Source organism: Caretta caretta, chromosome 18, assembly GCF_965140235.1.
Source record: "Caretta caretta isolate rCarCar2 chromosome 18, rCarCar1.hap1, whole genome shotgun sequence".
Lineage (NCBI taxonomy): Eukaryota > Metazoa > Chordata > Testudines > Cheloniidae > Caretta > Caretta caretta.
The window spans coordinates 3,541,106-3,546,771 of NC_134223.1; the positions used below are offsets into that span (position 1 = coordinate 3,541,106).

Here is a 5,666-nt window from a genome sequence, read left to right on the forward strand (position 1 = left end):
GTCAGCCTGACTCTGATACCTGGGAAGCTACGAGAGCAATGTCTCAAACATTCAATTTGCAAATACCTGGAGGATGAAGGGGTTGAGCTCTAGCAGCCAGCCTGGATTTACCAAGAACAAACCCTGCCAAACCAGCTTGATTCCTTCTTGCACAGGGTAACTAACTTGGCGGATGGAGGAATGTGATGGACTAAATATATCTGGACTTCAGCAAGGCTTTTGACACAGTCTCACATGACATAATAAGTCATGTGATAAGTCAGCTGGAGAATAATAAGTCATGTGAGAGTCATGTGATAAGTAAGCTGGAGAAATGCTGGCTCAGCAGAACTACCATTAAGTGGATACATAATTGGTTAAACAACCGCAAACAAATGGAATGATGTTGGATTGGACAGAGGTCTCATGTGGGGTTCCACAGGGATCTGTTCTGGGTCGTGTTATTTAATATCTTTATTAGTGACCTGGATGTACATATACAGAGCACACTGATCAAGTTTGCAGAGGACACAAAGCTGGGGGGGTTGCAAATACTTTGGAGGACAGAGCTAAAATTCAGAGGGATCTGGATAAATTGGAAAACTGGGCTATAGACGACAAAATGAAATTCAACAAAGACAAATGTCAGGTGCTACACTTAGGAAAGAAAAACCAACTGCACAAATACACAATGGCAGAGAACTGGCTTGGCACAGAAGCACTAGTGAGAAGGATCTGGGAGTTGTGGTGGATCACAACCTCAACATCAGTCAGCAATGCGATGCTGTTACAAAAAAAGCAAATGCAGTTTTAGGTTGCGTTAACAGAGACCTAGCATGTAAGTCACAGGAGGTGATACTGCTCTACTTGGCGCTGGTTAGGCCTCCGGTGGAGTACTGTGTCCAATTTTGGTCACTAATGCATAGAAAGGATGTAGAGAAACCGGAAAGGATCCAGAGGCAAGTGACAATGATCAAAGGGACAGAATGCAAACCTACAAGCAAAGGCTGAAGGAACTGGGTATTTTAATTTGGAAAAGAGGAGATTAATGGGGACATGATAGCACTCTTCAGATATTGAAAGGCTGCCATAAAAAAGATGAAGAAAAGTTGTTCTCTCTTGCCACAGAAGGCAGGACAAGAGGACATGGGCTCAAACTCCAGCAGAGCAGATTTAGATTAAACTAAATCTAGAAAAATCTTTCTAAACTGTAAGAACAGTCGTCCAATGGAACAGATGCCTCAGGAGATCATGGAAGCTCCTTCACTGGAGGCTTTCAAAAGGAGGCTGGATAGCCGTCTGTCTTGGATGGTTTAGAACCACAAATGCTACATCTGGGCAGGGGGTTAGAGTAGATGGCCCTTGCGGTCCCTTCTAATCCTCTGGGTCTATGATTCCTCCTGGCTGCTGCGTGCATGGGTGAGGAGATAGTCCTCAACTCATGCCAGTAAAAGCTGTGTACCGCACCACAGCGTCACATATTCCACATGGATACTGTGTGTGTGTGTGTGTGTGTGTGTGTGAGTGTGTGAGCGTGGTGAGAGCTGGGGGTGCAGCGCCATGTGAGGGTGGGGGATGTGTGAACAGACAACCAATAAGCAAAGGATTTGACTCGCAAAGAGGCTGCAGCACCTTCACTTTCTCACCGCATCTGATGCTGGTGAGGAATCACCTCAGGGGATTGGTGCTAGTTTAACAAACCTCTGTGTGACCAGTGCTCAAATTACAGGTGACTCGGGGGCAGGGGAGTTAGCCCCTAAAAGGAGTAAGGGGGTCTATTTCACTTCTGTCTTCCCTGACTTCTTACTACTCTGTAAGTCAGCCACATGCGATTCAGGCCCTCCTAGTTTTTCCCCATAATTTGACCGTGGTGTGAATCTTTGAACCCTCAAGGCCTTGCCTAATTTCCACCTGGGGCCAAGCAGCAAGAGAGAGCCAGCCTGGCTCCGATCCCCCCAGAGAGAGCCTGCCTCAACCAGAAAGCAGCTCCCTTCGCTCCATACATTCCTGCCTTTGTTGCTGTCTGATGCCAACACAAGCAGGAAATCAACTTGGCACGATCCCTCCCCCGGGTAAGTGGTGTTTTAAATATACATAGGCTCAGGGTTGGGCTGCCAGAGCTGAGGGGAGGAAAAGGAGGGGCTGGAGAAGGGCTGGCAGAGAAGGAAGGGGTGGTAGGTGGAGAGGGATGAATGCAGCTGGTGGTGCATGTGGCTGGGAAACAGAAGAGACTGGGAAGATGCACTGAAATAAATAAAAACAACACAACTTTGGTGCTCTCCCGACACTGCGCAGCTCTGAGATCCCTGCCCTGGGCGAGGGGCCCCACCCCAGGAGCCATGAGTGCAGCATCAGGTACAAGACTGAAGGAAGATCAGGTGAGGCCACTCAGCCTGAGGGACTGGGGAGCCGCTGTGTGGTCAGGATGCTTTCCTGGACCGCAGTTCCTGTGAACTTTCTCTCGGCTCCTTTCCCTGCCCCGGAAGGTCAGACGAGAGACGTTGGAGCGATCCACTAGCGCCCTCTTCCCTGTCGCAGCCACGGGAAGGTGCATTTCCACGAGCACTCGTTTGGATTTGTCAATGATAAACGGTGCTGGCTCCACCGCCCTGGAGGCACAAGTCTTGTCTGCGAGCAGCGACGGCCCAGGCAGCAGCCCAGCTCTACGGGTGAGAGGAGTGGTCAGTCTTCATGGCACGTGATCAGCTGAGAGTGCCAGTTAGAGGGGCTGACTCATGATTTTTGATCTCTTGAGCTTGGCAGGAGTGAGCCAGCCAGAACCACAGCAGGAGCCTTCGCCCCAGAGAGAGCCAGAGCCAGTGGGCGCAGCCAGGTGGCAGCAGGGAGAGCAACCGCCCAGACTTGCTGGACCAGCTGCCCTGCAGGCCAGCCTGTCTCCCCCCAGGCTGGGATTGCAGAGCAGAGGGAGCCTGGCTGGGCAGGCGCGGAGCTGAGCCAGCTACAGAGAGGTGACAGAGCTTGGTCTCCTGCGCAGCAGCATCAGACCCTGATCCTCCTCCTGTTCCCTCCCCCATGAAGGCATTGAGAAACAGGGAGGCACAGTGTCAGGGGGAGACAGGCCTGGAGTGGGGAAGAGATTGGAAAGGAGAAATGGAAGTGTTGGGGGAGCAGGATGCTTTGAGCCTTATGGGCCATGGGGGTGTCAGAAGGAACTTACACTGTAGTATGTATGGGGGTGGCAATCACAGTCACGTCTGCCTGATGCATCGAAGGACAGATGTGCTCAGCATCGCTGGGCGCTTCCTTCCAAGGACACACACAGCCGGCTGGGTTTTTTAAATGGCAATTTCCTTATAATTAATCACAAGGACAGTGACACCTGTCTTGGGGCTGGGGGGCAGTTCTGAAGGGGGCGGTAATGATTAGGTGCTTCCTGAAGGGGGTTTCTTAATGGAATTGGACCAGGACTGTACTTATTTTGTTCAAGGATACTTTGGGTCTTAAGACAGGCGGTTGCTTAGCAGCATGTTTGCCTGTGACAGGTATGACAGCATGAACAGCTGTGGCTGTATTTGCTGCACACGTAATGGTTTCAACCCCCACGCACAGAGAGCTTGTCTACACAATGTAATCAGCACCATGCCGCTGATGTCAACGGAGCCACCGTGAAGAGCTGGCTCAGAGAGTAAGAACAGGATATTTTTGTAATTGAACAAGTCTTTGTGCAGCAGCTTTCTGTGTGGTACTCAGCTGGTGGGAAAGCGAATGGGAAATGTACACTGTACACACACGTTCCTACAGAGCCACAGGGCAAGATGGACAATGGCTACGTGAGTTTTAGAAGGAGAAAAGGAAAGGCACCAAGAAATCTCTTCAGAGGGCTGAAAGGCTATAACAGAACCACTGAGAAACAGCTTCCAGGAGAATGCCAGCAGAAAACAAGGATTAGCTATTTTCACAATGTAGACCCAGGAAGCACAAGAAAAAGCTGGAGGGAATGCAGACAGGTAACGAGCCACCTTCATTTCTTCTGGAAGTGTCTCAAATTGAGGGACAGATTCGCTGATGTCTCAGCATTGCTGCAAGAATCCCCCAGTCCTTGTTCTGCAGTCAGGGAAGTGCCCACATTTTAATGAAATGATACCTGCTAAGTACAGCTGCAATGGCTGCCGATATGAGCATTTCACTGCTTGGGCTGCAAGGCCACAGTGCACTTCACAAAAGTAACAGGCTTAAGAGACCTAAAGACTTAAGGACAGCGATGCAAGGAGCTAGATTCTAGTTGTCCCTGGCCAGCTGAGTGTTCCCCTGGCAGGGGGATAGATTCAGCTGGCAGAAAGCCAGCTATTGTGCCAAGTGTATGGGGCATGTTGAGGGAAAGGGGGCAGAGTGGGGTGGGCCACAGCACCCCTCCACACCGGTTCTCTGATAAGAACGTTCACACTGGCTCAGACCAATGGGTCATCTAGCCCAGTAGCCTGTCTGCAACAGTGGCCAGTACTGGGGCTGCTTCTCTGAAGTGTCCCTGTGGACACACCACTTCAGGTGCACGTGTACCCCACTTGCCTCTGAGCAGAGATTTTCCTTAGCAATGTCTGTTCAGACCACGCATGCTCCCTACACACCCTCATGCCCCACACCGAGGCTAGATAGGGCTGTGTGGACAAACTGCTCAGTGGACAGAACAGGGCAATTCTGGAGAGATCCTGTCTTCCCCTCCCACCTTCTGGCAGTTGGAGGCTTAAGGGTTACATCCCTGAGCATCTTGGGTAATAGCCATTGATGGACCTATCCTCCAGGAACTTCTTCAGTTCTTTTTTGAACCCAGTTATCACAACATCCCATGGCAATGAGTTTCACAGACTAATTGTGCATTGTGTAACACTTGCTGTCGTAGGTGAGAACAGGACCTGCTAGTGCTGGGGCCAGTTGCATTGCAGCTTGAGAATCAAGGAGCTGTAACCAACCCTGCCCCATTCCCTGCTGCCTGACACAGGAGAGATTCTAGCTTGTGCTGTTTCTGTCGCATTCACACTGAGCTGAGGAGAAATGGTGCAAGTGGAATGGACAGAATAAAAATAAATCATTGCTTAAAACTCTTCTAATAGCATGGAAAATCACTCTACACCAGGACCAGCAGTGCCTTGGTTCGGCATGGTTTCCTGCTCGTGTGCAGATAGCTGATATCTCGTTCTTACTGACCGTGTGAGAAAATGATCCAAACTGGCAACAATTCTGTTTACCATAAATTAAAAACCCGAGTAAGTGAAATAGGATTCTGTTCCTGGGAGTATGTAACAGCTGGCCCAGGGAGCAGGCTGGGAGCCTGACGTTGGTTGATTTTTAAAGCCCTCTTCAAATAAACTTTGAAAGGTTTTGCACAATTTATTTCCCTTCATTATTTCATAAATTCTGATCACCATGATTTGGTATGCCGTTGAATAACAGAGACAGTGATTTGTCTCACTCATACAGCAGAGTGGCAACAGGCAGGGATGGAATTGGCTACAAGGAACAATCTGTAATTTATCATTTCTGTTTGGCACATCTGCTAGTTAAAATCCATGTCACTCGTCTTGCCACGGTTGTTTCAAAACTTGCTATACGGTCCCCACCAGTGAATTTATGCCACTTTTCCATGGGCTCATTGCTCAAATCCAGATCGTGCATCTGTTACAGCAGATGCCTCATCTCCCTTCCTGCGAGACTGTAGTTCTTGACAGTGA

The 5,666-nt window shown here is 49.6% G+C and overlaps 1 long non-coding RNA gene across 1 annotated transcript; it reads left to right on the forward strand.

Annotated features, from left to right (window-relative positions):
* Positions 1-1,241: 1,241 nt before the first annotated feature.
* LOC142069540 (uncharacterized) lies at positions 1,242-5,324 on the forward strand. Its single transcript, XR_012665421.1, has 2 exons — positions 1,242-2,051; positions 2,275-5,324. It is a non-coding gene; the product is annotated as an uncharacterized LOC142069540 (long non-coding RNA).
* Positions 5,325-5,666: the final 342 nt, after the last annotated feature.